This window comes from Macrobrachium nipponense, chromosome 2 (assembly GCF_015104395.2).
Source record: "Macrobrachium nipponense isolate FS-2020 chromosome 2, ASM1510439v2, whole genome shotgun sequence".
In the NCBI taxonomy this organism is placed as follows: Eukaryota; Metazoa; Arthropoda; class Malacostraca; order Decapoda; family Palaemonidae; genus Macrobrachium; species Macrobrachium nipponense.
This window is the reverse complement of record NC_087201.1, coordinates 69,667,289-69,679,877: the sequence shown is the minus strand read 5'-3', so window position 1 is coordinate 69,679,877 and position 12,589 is coordinate 69,667,289. Positions and strand designations below refer to the sequence as shown.

Here is a 12,589-nt window from a genome sequence, read left to right as displayed (position 1 = left end):
CGTGCAGTACAAAAACACCATGACAATCTACACAGATGTCAAGACCACGAAGGGTCCAAGAGGACAAACACCATTGAACTTTGCACGATCATCGAAATACCCGCCCTATGACGGCCAACAGGAACATCTCCAAAAACAAACAGATGATCGCCAGAGTCAAGGCAACAGCAAGTCTGCTGTAAAACAGGAACAACACCGTTCCTCCGATGGACAAGGTTCAGCCATCAAAACCATCCTCGAACTGCAGAGGGCCACAGGTAGCGAAATACCTTCAGTTCCCACATTCTCCAACTCCAAGCTGCTATGCTGTCGAGATCTGTACTCGCTGCTATCCCAAACCTGACTAAAGTTAATCACAATGCAAGGAGCAAAAGTCACCTCTTACAAGAAAAACAAGCACTACTGGGTAAGGAGGGCACCTTCAACAACAAGGGAACGACGACAGAACGGTTGTTCCCAACAATAACAAGCACTGAACCTTACATATATATATATATATATATATATATATATATATATATATATATATATATATATATATATATTATATATATATCAGACAATGTTTCGCACAAGCGTAACATTTATGAAAACTAGATCATTCTTTTCCATTCTAATTTTCATTGTTATAATGGGAATAAACCCGGATAGTTTGGTAGGAAGGGCAAAGGTTTTAAGAAGAATATTTACCAGACAATGCTTATCACTGAGTAATATTTATAAAAGTTAGAACATTTCGTTTCCTATTTATTTTTTATTACCAAAAAGGTAATACGGCTATGCAGTTTTGCAATGAAGGTAAATTTACTAGAGCTATTTCAGCGAAACTACATCTTGTCCATTTTGTATTTAAAGAGGAATAGAACATCCAAGGCATTATAGTCGGTTTTAAAGATGATCAGATTGCCTATATATCCAAAGGAGGTTCCTTTTAAGACCTCATTCCTTAGTATTCATAAATATATGAATTTCCATTTTCACCTGTTCGAAAAAACTCTTCATTTGCAGGTATAGTTTTACGAAGTCTTGGCTAATAAATGTAGATGAAATGGACAAAATAGAACTAGTACAAGTACCTTCCCTATAACAATGAACATTAAATCTTGCTTCTCAAACATGAAGGTACGTTATAAAAGAAAATAAAAGAAATATGTGAAACAAAAGTGTGTCATCTCTTTATTGTCCATATCAACAATACCGTGGATAACTTCAGTTGACATATGCAGATCTTGAAGGGGGCGAGTTATGCATCTTATAACTAAATTGACCATTATCTTTACTCTAGCATAAGAGTATGATTGATGATAATGCAGCTCTGATTGTTCAGACAAAGTCGTATTTGTCTTTGATAATTGAAATACAGTGATTTCCAAGGGTGTATATTGTATGAAAATTTGTTGGCTACAGAGTAACAGAATCTCTCTCTCTCTCTCTCTCTCTCTCTCTCTCTCTCTCTTCTCTCTCTCTAAACAGCCTGAGAAGAGCCTTTTTTAGGCTCAGAGGTCTGATTAAAGTAACCTTTTATCCTATCCTATCCTATCCTACCTCTCTCTCTCTCTCAGAAACGCAGAAATAGTCACACATACACACACATGTATATTATATATATATATATATATATATATATATATATATATATATATATCTATATATAATATGTATGTAATATATATAAGCTCCCGTATCATAAGGTCATTGACACAAGAATGATTCAATGCTTGACGCAGAGATGGTTGGATAGACCGATCACAGGAAAGTTAAACAGGGAGAATTCAAGGTCCCAGAACTTACACGTTCCAATATTCCAAATTCCACAGCGAGGCACGAAAAAGGGCACATCTGCAATGAATTGCATCACAAGAGCAACGCAAGTGTGACAGACACGAGATCGAGAATCGAGGAAATCTTACACAAAGTATTAAACACGATCCCTCTCTTATTATGTTACGTTACAGTTCACTCACAGGGATATAGAATTACTGGATGCTTACACAAAGAGAATGTTACGTTATTGGTTTATTAAAGGGGTAACACCATGCCTAACAGTTACGTTACTTCCCGATAAATCACTGTAGCAAATGAACACTATATTCATTGGAAGCTTGAATTTGAGGTAAGTGGTCCCCGTGGGCTTGTTCGTATGAAGAGGGTTCATGTTCTGAATAATAATAATAATAATAATAATAATAATAATAATAATAATAATAAAACACACCACCAGTATCACAGAAACAAATAACATGGCATATGCAGGAGCAAGACTAGTAGCAGAACTGATGGGGATACGTACACCAACACCACCAGCACAACTAACCCAACAGAAACGAAAACAGCAACCGCCTTGGAAAAGGCGCCTGGAAGAGCAAATCATGGTGAAGAGATCTGACTAGAGTAAACTGAAAGATATGGCAGAAAAAAGGCTAAGAAGCAAGAAAAACAAGGGAGCAAATGAACGAGAAATACAAAATACAGGAGAGGGGACTAAACAACACAATAGAAGATGTAAAACAGAGGCTTAATGCGAAAGCACATAAGATCCAACGGTACATGAACAGGAATAAGGGATACTAACAGAACAAACTATTCGGAACCAACCAGAAAAGACTATACAGCCCAAGGTCCTTTAAATATACTCGGAATAAGGACCTTGATACAGCCAACTAAGGCCGGGTATTCACGCACAGGTTTACCCGTCAGTCTCCCTGTCAGTTTATCGAAAGTGACGTTAAAACGTACGTACGTGTGGGCGGAGTCAGTCCACTCACCAAAACTGATGAAATGATGGAATTACCTAAAGTTCTTTCGACCGACTGACAGGTGATTGCATGTGTGGACGGGTAACCAACGATTTTATGACAGTTCGCCGCCGGATTTCGTTTGGGAAGGATCTCAGCCGATCGGACTAGAAAATGAATGAATTATGTAGTATATATAGGCCTAATACATTTCATTGTTAGACCATGCGGTGCTATTTATAGACCGTTGCCAGTTCCCAGCGGAGTTTCCATCGCTGCCATATAGTTATTGCCACGAGAAATGAGGGCAATGACCTCGAGTTGACCGTCCGACTGACAACAGCTCTACTCTGTACGTGTGGATGCTTATCCGTCGAACGGGCATGAACTTGTTTATAGTCCGTTCTATTTTAGCCTTTTAAGTCTTTGTAGTCTCAAAGTTGTTGTTGTTATTATTATTATTATTATTATTATTATTATTATTATTATTATTATTATTCAGATGATGACCCTGTCCATATGGAACAAGCCCTCGCAGGGGAGGTTGACTGGAAATTCAACCTTCCAAAGAATATTCTGCCATTCCTTGGAAAGAAGTCATAACAAAAGGTAGTGGGAAATACAGAATGAAAAGATAGCTAAATCGCTAATCAGAGAGAGAGAGAGAGAGAGAGAGAGAGAGAGAGAGAGAGAGAGAGAGAGAGAGAGAGAGAGAGAGAGTTTCATTAGCGACTTGTGTCTGTGATGGTTAAATTTTCAAAATCATTTTCACATACAATTTACAATTGTTAGCAAATGTCCCCCTACTCATATCAATCTTCAATTGAATGACTGCAAACGGGTTCGTTTGAAACAAATATGCACACACAAATACAAACACACGCACGCATACACACACGAGCGAATCATTATACTATTCTACCATCTCTATTCGTAACTAGAGTGAATGTCACTTTCATATTATCACAGGAAATAGCAACGCTGTCAGCTCATACCAAAACAACGAAAGCAAGTTGAAAACCAAATGTTCATTAGGCAGAAATCTTACATTGACTTCCAGATCTCTGTTAAAGGTAGATACGATGGTGATTAGACTGCTAGGCGGAAAACTAGATGGTTAAGCGTACAATGACAATGCCTCGGACTATTGCCCTACAAGGCTGAAGCATGAAAAGGGGTACAGATGTAGCCTGTTCTCCCTTATTAGGACATTATTGTCAGTAGTTTTTAAAGGTGAATGTGAATAAAACAGAAGTGTTGCTGAGCAGTATGGAAGATAGAGACAGAATAGTAATACAAGAAAGAAGAGGCTCGATTGTAAAACAGGCAGAAAAGTTTGAATAATTAGGATCTAATTTAAGCCAAGAGGAAGGATGTGAGGGTGAAGTTCAATGTAGGATAAAAGCTGCATGGCGGAAGTGGAGAAAGATAGCTGGAGTAGTATGTGATAAGCATTCCCTTCGTCTTATTTCATCATTTTCTAATATCTCAAGCAGCAATATTCCCATAACCCACCCAGCATTCTCATCTCTGTTCTCTCAAGCTGTACTTCCTCTTTTCTTCTTAGAGCTCATGTTTCTGCTCCATACATTAACACTGGTCTTATCACTCTGTTATATAGCTTGAGTTTTAGCTTCATTGGCATTTTCTTATCACATATTACACCAGCTATCTTTCTCCACTTCCCCCATGCAGCTTTTTATTCTACACACACACACACACACACACACACACACATATATATATATATATATATATATATATATATATATATATATATATATAGTATAGGAATAAAATCTGCATATATATATACATATATATATATATATATATATATATAGATATAGGATAAAATCTGCATATATATATATATATATATTATATAAATATATATGTATATATATATATATATATATATATATATATTATATATATATATATATATATATATATATATATATATCTATGCGGTACATGAACAGGAATAAGGGATAGTAACAGAAGAAACTATTCGGAACCAACCAGAAAAGACTATACAGCCCAAGGTCCTTCAAATATACTCGGAGAAGGACCTTGATACAGCCAACTATATATATATATATATATATATATATATATATATATATATATATATATATATATATATATAATATTATATATATATATATATATATATATATAATATATATATATATATATATATATATATATACACACACACACATATATATATATATATATATATATATATATATATATATATATATATATATATATATATATATGATACTATATATGTATATTTATATATATATATATATATTTATATATATATATATATATATATATATATGACTGGTTAAAAATGTTCTGTAACAACAGAATTCCATCTAATAAAAGGAGCCCATAAAAACACCAAAATGTAGAGAGAAAAGTACTATATTTCAGAGACTGCTGTCTCTCTCTTCAGGTATATGAATGAGAAAAGTTTTACAGAAAGGTGGTATTTATACCAAGAGATCCGTCCACAAGTAAGCCAATTTAGGTCACCCCGCTGATAATCTTCCTTTAATCTTCTTAAGCGTTGGTTGAATGAAGACCTCGTCGATGACATCTGAAATCCACGCGCCTTTTGAGATGTTCATTACCTGCTTCTCTTTTCCCATTCAACTTTAAATTTGATGCTGGGCACTAATGCGTTTAATTTTGAGAGGAATTCATTGAAATTACCCCACCTATTATCCCAAAATGTTAGGATATCATCCACGTATCTCATCCACAGCATGTTTTTGGGTTTTATTGCATTTATTACTGTAGCTTCAAAGTATTCCATGTACAGATTGGCTAAAACAGGACTTAAAGGACTACCCATACTACACCCAAATTTTTGCTTGTAGAATGATTCCCTGAATGAAAATACGTTATTAGATGCACATAATTCAACTAACTTTATTATTTTGTCAAGCGCCAATGGGAAACGATCTGAATAGGGGGATAATTTTTCCCTTAAAAACTGAAGAACGTCCTGTACTGGTACTTTTGTGAATAGGGAGTCTACGTCAAGGCTTAAAAGTTTTATTTTGTGAAGTGGTATATGTTGCTTCTCTGAATTTGTGACATAAAATCTTCGAATGTTTAATGTGACCGGGAGAAAAAGTGCCTAAAAAAGGAGAAAGGAGGCCAGCTAACCATTTAGAAATTTTGTAATTGAATCCGGCGCATGAAACGATGGGTCTGAATGGAAGATTGTCTTTGTGAGTTTAGGGAAGGCCATAAAAGTAGGGTAATTTAGGATTAATTATTTTAAATTTCTCTAATAGTTCAATACTCTTTTTGTCTTGGCCAATTAATCTTACTTTCCGAAAAAATTCTGTGGAACGTTTTGGAGGGATTTTTCGTCAGTTTTTCGTAAGTGTTTTGTGCGCTAAGGAGCTGGTTGATTTTGTCGAGGTAGAAGTCTTTGTCCATTATTACGATTTTGCCGTCTTTGTCAGATCTACTTATTATAACATCTAACTTTTTTAGCGAGTAGATGGCTATCATGAATCTGCGGGGAACAGGATATTTCTTATGAAGGTCAGTTAAAGCATTTAATAACACTCCTTTTAAACATATCTCTTCACGGCTGTAGTTTTTGTCAGAGTCAAATGATGGAATCGGCCTTAATTAAAGAAAAGAAAAGCGGTAATGGAAAACATCTCGAAAAGGCGCCGTGGATTTCAGATGTCCATTGACGAAGGTCTTCAAGTTCAACCAACGCCTTAAGAAGATTAAAGGAAGATTATCAGCGGGGGTGACCTAAATTGGCTTACTTGTGGACGGATCTCTTTGGTATAAATACCACCTTTTCTGTAAACTTTTCTCATTCATATACCTGAAGAGAGAGACAGCAGTCTCTGAAATATAGTACTTTTCTCTCTACATTTTGGTGTTTTTATGGGCTCCTTTTATTAGATATATATATATATATATATATATATATATATATATATATATATATATATATATATATATATATATATATATGCATATATATATTATATATATATATATATATATATATATATATATATATATATATATATATATATATATATATATATAGTCAACCTTCCGCCAGGGGCCCCACCCATGGCAGCCCAACCCAATCGCCTCCCGGCCAGGGACCCCAGACATAGTGGCCCTCTATCCAGTCGCCCTGTCGCCACCCCTGAGACATGCCGGGACCCGTGGCGGGCCGTGCCTACCCTTCCTGGGACCAGTGGAAGACCTCGGAAACGTGGCGGTCCTTGCCCGTCCGTCCCGGGACACAAGGCAGACCTCACCCACCCATCCTGGCACTCGTGGCATGCCATGCCCACCTGTTCGCGGACACGTGGAGGACCATGGCGGGACTTGCCTGCCTGTCCCGGGACAAGTGATGAACCTCATCTGCCCGTCCGTCCTGGGACCCGCACTGGGCCTCACCTACCCGTCCCCGGACACATGGAGGACCTTGTCCACCCATCCCGGGAAATGTGGCGAGCCTCGCCTGCCTGCTGTCCCGGGGACCGTGGTGGGCTAGCTCGCCCATCCCGGGACCTGCGGTGGGCCTTGCCCGCCATTCCCCTGACACATGGTGGACCTCGTCTGCCCGTCCTGGGAACTGTAGCAGGCCTTGCCCACCTGACCCTGGAACCGTGGCGGTCCTCCCCCGTCCGTTCTGGGAGCCGTGGTGGGCCTCGCCCACACCTCCCGGGACACGTGATGGACCTGCCTGCCTATACCAGGACAAGTGGTGAACCTCGCCCACCTGTCCCGGGACAAGTGGCAGACCTCTCCTGCCCATCCTGGGACCTGTGGGCGGCTGGGCCTGACTGTTGCGTGAAATGAGGCAAACCTCGCCTGGGTGTCCCGGGACCCGTGGTGGGCCATCCCCACCCGTCCCAGGACCAGTGGCAGATCTCGCCTGCCTGTCCCGGGATCCATGGTGGACTGCGCCTGCCCATCCCGGTAACAGTGGTGGGCCTCACCCACTGGTCCTGGGACACGTGGTGGACCTCGCCCGCCCGTGCCGTGATCTGTGGCGGGCCTTGCCCGTCTGTTCTGGAACATGTGGCGGACCTCGCCCACCTGTCCCGGCACACGTGGCGGGCCTTGCCCACCCGTTCCCGGACACGCGCCGGACCTTGCCCACCCGTCCTGGGACCTGTGGTGGGCCCCGCCCGCCTGTCCCCAGACACATGGTAGACCTCGCCCGCCTGTCCCGAGACTTGTGGCAGGCTTCGCCCACCCATCCTTGGACAAGTGACGGACATCGCATGCCCATCCTCGGAACCATTGCAGGCTGCGGCCACCTGTCCTGGGATCAGTGGCGGTCCTAACCCGCCTGTCTCGGGACAAGTGGTGAACCTCGTCAGCCCGTCCCGGGACCCGTGGTGGGCCATGCCCGCCTGTCCTGGGACCTGCGGTGGGCCTCACCTGCCCGGTCCCAGGGACCATGCAGACGTGATCGTCCTCCGTCCCGGGAACCCCGTGGCCCGGAGCTTGCTGTCCTATCGGGAATGTGGTGGGCATGGGCATCCGGGACCCTCGGTGGGCCTTGCCCACCATTCCCCGGACACATGGCGGACCTTGTCCGCCCATCCTGGGAACTGTAGCAAGCCGCGCTCACCTTTTCCGGGAACCGTGGTGGTCCTCGCCTGTCCGTCCAGGGACCCATGGCGGGCCTCGCCCGCCTGTGTCAGGACACGTGGTGGACCTTGCCTGCCTATCCCAGGACATGTGGTAAACCTTGCCCACCCATCCCGGGACAAGTGGCGGACCTTGCCTGGCCATCCCGGGACCCCTGGGTGTCTGGGCCTGCCTGTCCCAGGACACATGGCGGACCTCGTCCGGCCGTCGCGGGACCCGTGGCCAGCCACGCCCACCCATCCCGGGACCCGTGGCAGACCTCGCCTGCCTGTCGCAGGATCTGTGGCGGACCACGCCTGCCCATCCCAGAACCCGTGGTGTGCCTCACCTGCCATCTCCCGGGACATGTGGCGGACCTTGGTCGCCTGTCCTGGGACACGTGGCGGACCTTGCCCACCTGTCCCCGGACACATGGCAAACTTCACCCACCCTTCCCGGGATCCGTTGCGGGATGTGCCTGCGGACCTTTCCTGCTCGTCCCGGGATCTGTGGCGGGCCGGGCCCGCCCATCCTGGGACATGTGGCAGACATCGCCTGGCCGTCCCGGGACCTGTGGCTGGCCGCGCCTGGCCGTCCTGGGACCCATGGCAGACCTTGCCCGCCTGTCCCCTGGATCCGTGGCGGGCCGTGACCACCCATCCCGGGACCCATGGTGCGCCTCGTCTGCCCATCCCTGGACCTGTGGCAGACCTCGCCTTTGCCCATCCTGGGATACGTGGCGGGCCGCGCCCACCCATCCTGGGACCCATGGCGTGCCTCCCCCGCCCTTCCCGAATTTTCGTTGATTTTCTATATTCCACGAGAGACATTTTGATTTATCAAAATATAGCATGAAAGTTTCTAAAAGATTTTTAATCATGTCTTGTCTCTTGGTGTTATAAATTGCTGAAATCCATCTCTCTCTCTTTTCTCTCTCTCTCTCTCTCTCTCTCTCTCTCTCTCTCTCTCTCTCTCTCTCTCTCTTTGTACCGGATCTTTATTTCTCAAGTTTGTAAGAGCATCAGGGATTTTCTGCAGTACTTATCTGTCTGTCTGTCTGTCTGTCTGTCTGTACGTTTTTTTTATATCTCATCTATGGCAAAAATTCGGGGATTTTCCTTTATTCACCCTTTTGTCTAATGAATTCTCTCTCTCTCTCTCTCTCTCTCTCTCTCTCTCTCTTTCATCTTGCCTCGAAGGTCTGGAATTCTTCATTTGTTCTTTCATTTAGATTTAAGGCTTTGCATGTGTTAAATACATTGTTTTTATCTTTTCTTTCCAACTGCAGAATCCTTGTATTCTCGTTTTCTTTATCTTGTTTATTTTTAGTACAAAAAAAGTACTTTGCCTTTTTTCATAATCCTTGGTTTTTAAGCATCTTTTCATAATCCTTGTTTCCAACTCTCTTGGAAAATAAAAAGATCTCAAACGTAACTTTAAATAACGTTAATAATTATTTAATACTGTATATACTTTGTGTGCTGGCATTTGAGACCATTTTAAAGTATTTAGCTCTTCCTGGATTAGTTAACGAAGTTAACGAGTAAGGGTAAGAATTCTTACCAAGCAGTATCGCCTAACAACCCTCCAAGGGAGCAGTTATCTGGACTAAAGGGAAAATGGATAAACTCGACCTTCGTTAGAAACTTGCCAACTGAACGTGTTATCTACTAATGACTCTTTTTACTTGAAGGACGTTTATTGCTGTGAAATAATGAAGTGCTAAGTACCACCAGTTTCACCAAAGCGCAGTGGAGAGACGAGGGCATGATTCTCCAGGGGTGTGTGTTTTCGGAGGAACCTTTATAATGGATTGTGTAGCAGCATGAAGAGGGAGGCCAGGACTAGGATTCCATTTCCCTACCATAGTCTTTGGCATCCACTACATACTGCTGGATTACTTCCGAGGCATTCAACTTCGTGGATTTATATCGAGCAAGCAGGCGCTTGATAACTTTGAGGTAGGTCTCGGTAAATGTTGGCACACTTTACGAGATTTAAAGTTATTGAATGAATAATTTTAGCGCTGAGTCATTAATCCCGTAAAAAATAGAACTTGTAACCAGAAAGAATTTACTCTTGTTAATATTTTGCTTTGCCATTTATCATATATTTTGAGATCTTTTTATTGATTCTGAACTTTAAGTCACTGACATAGGCAATAATTTCACATACAATTTTCTGATACTTATATCTTTTATAGGCTATGCGCAGTGGCATCATGGTAATGGTATTGCTCGATGCATCTTATAAACTTTTCACTGGTTATAAGCGATTCGGAGTGTGGAGGTTTGGTAACTAGTGCCAGAGTTACCTAGATATCGGGGCAGCATCAAGTGTCGTTAATATTAATCTATATTCTGCATAATATTATGCCTTAAATTTCCTTTATGTTCTATAATAAATTCAATGTTCACTTTGATGTTTGTTTTCTCACCATTTTTTATAACCTTCATATAATTTTTTCCGAATATGGCGACCGTGACAGGATTCATTATGACTTTGCTTTGATGCTTGCCCGATGTCTCTCCACTTGCACTGTGGGTGGAACGTTAACGTTATTTTTTGCATTTTAATACTTTAGCCTAAAGGTTGAGTGAATTTAATCTTTTTAACATATTTCTGAAATAAGTTCTTTGCTCGGGAATTGCTTTCATTGGATATTTTTTGCATTAGAAACTTTGCTTCCCTGGTAATCTTTATCGTCGTTGGCCTAGTATTGATGCCATCGGTATTTCTTAGTGAAGTGGTTAAGGAAATTTTACTTTTGAGCTTCAGTTTGTTACGCATACTTTAGCCTTTGGATATTTATTATATTTGTGATAGGTCAGGTTGTTGTATATATTCACAATGTCTGAACTTAAGAGATTAGTGAATCAAAGGAAGTATATAAGGAAGTGTGTGACTGAACATTTTAACCGTAAGGATAGTTTTCCTACATTAGCTAGTGCAGCAAGGGAGAAATTACGCTTGCAATTTGAACAATGGCTTCCAGAATTGAAAGACTTAAATAAGCAGATATTAGAGCTTAAGTATGAGGAATGGGATGACGAAGTGGATATTAGGAACCCTAGTGAGCCCTCTTCATCGGTTTCCCATTTGAATCACTCTCTTAGTTCCGCAAGAAGTTTGCTTAAGTCTCCCATAGCTCCCCTGCCTAAATACACTAGTTCTGATGACGAGGACCTTGCTAGATTTTTTGAAGAATTTGAAGACACTTTAAGTAAATTTGAATACCCTGAATATGATAAACTCTTGTTATTAAAGCAGCAGATCTCAGGCAGGGCCTTAGTTTTAGTAGAGTCCTTAGAAGCAGATAAGCAGGGATATTCACATGCAAAGCAATTACTACTGAAAGCTCTAGCTTCGGATGACACACAGAAATTTAATGTTTTAAGGCAGTTATCCCATTTGAAACTTTCTTTCAACACTGATCCTTATGAATTTATATCTAAGGTTAGGTTAATTATGGAAAGAATACGCAAATTGAAAATGACTGTGGAATGTATACTTCAGTTTTTTTTATATGGAAGGATTGAACGATTCATTTAAGAATCATTTGATTCAAATTACTAACACTCCAAGCCAACGTTAAATGAAATTTTAGAAAAGTTTTTTTTGAAGCTAGTGAGCGTTATTGTAGCCAGTCTAAGAAAACTAAAGAAGTCACTAAATCTTCCCCCAAAGCATCAAATGCTAGTGACCATGGAGCTACCAGCTTAGCTGTAGATGTAAAGTATGAAAGAAATAAGACCTTTAAGCCTTGTAGTATTTGTACTAAAGTGGATGGTAAACCAGCTGATCACCCTATCCACAAGTGTGCCAAATTTGACTCTGCAGAAGCAAAGATAGATAAAATAAGAAAATTGAAAGGATGCCTAAAATGTTCTAACCTAAATCATCACAGTAAATTTTGTAGGTATAGGTTCAATAATAAATGTAAGTATTGCTCAGAGTGGCATTTCAGCTTTGCTTTGGTATTAGGTACTTTGATTTGACTAAGCATGTCACAAATAAAGATGGAAATAAACCAGATAGCCAATCTTCTACAGATAAGTGTAAAGATAAAGCAAAATCAAAGCCTAAGGAAAATAATGAGATATCTGGCTCAATGGTTAACATTGTGGAAGCTTTCCAGAGTGATTCTGACGTGCAGACTGTGCTTCCCACTTTTACTTCTACCTTGGATAATGGTTTAA

General features: G+C 41.1%; 1 long non-coding RNA gene across 1 annotated transcript; it reads left to right on the top strand.

Annotated features, from left to right (window-relative positions):
• Positions 1–10,226: 10,226 nt before the first annotated feature.
• On the top strand, positions 10,227–10,809 carry LOC135221447 (uncharacterized). Its single transcript, XR_010315957.1, has 2 exons — positions 10,227–10,351; positions 10,594–10,809. It is a non-coding gene; the product is annotated as an uncharacterized LOC135221447 (long non-coding RNA).
• Positions 10,810–12,589: the final 1,780 nt, after the last annotated feature.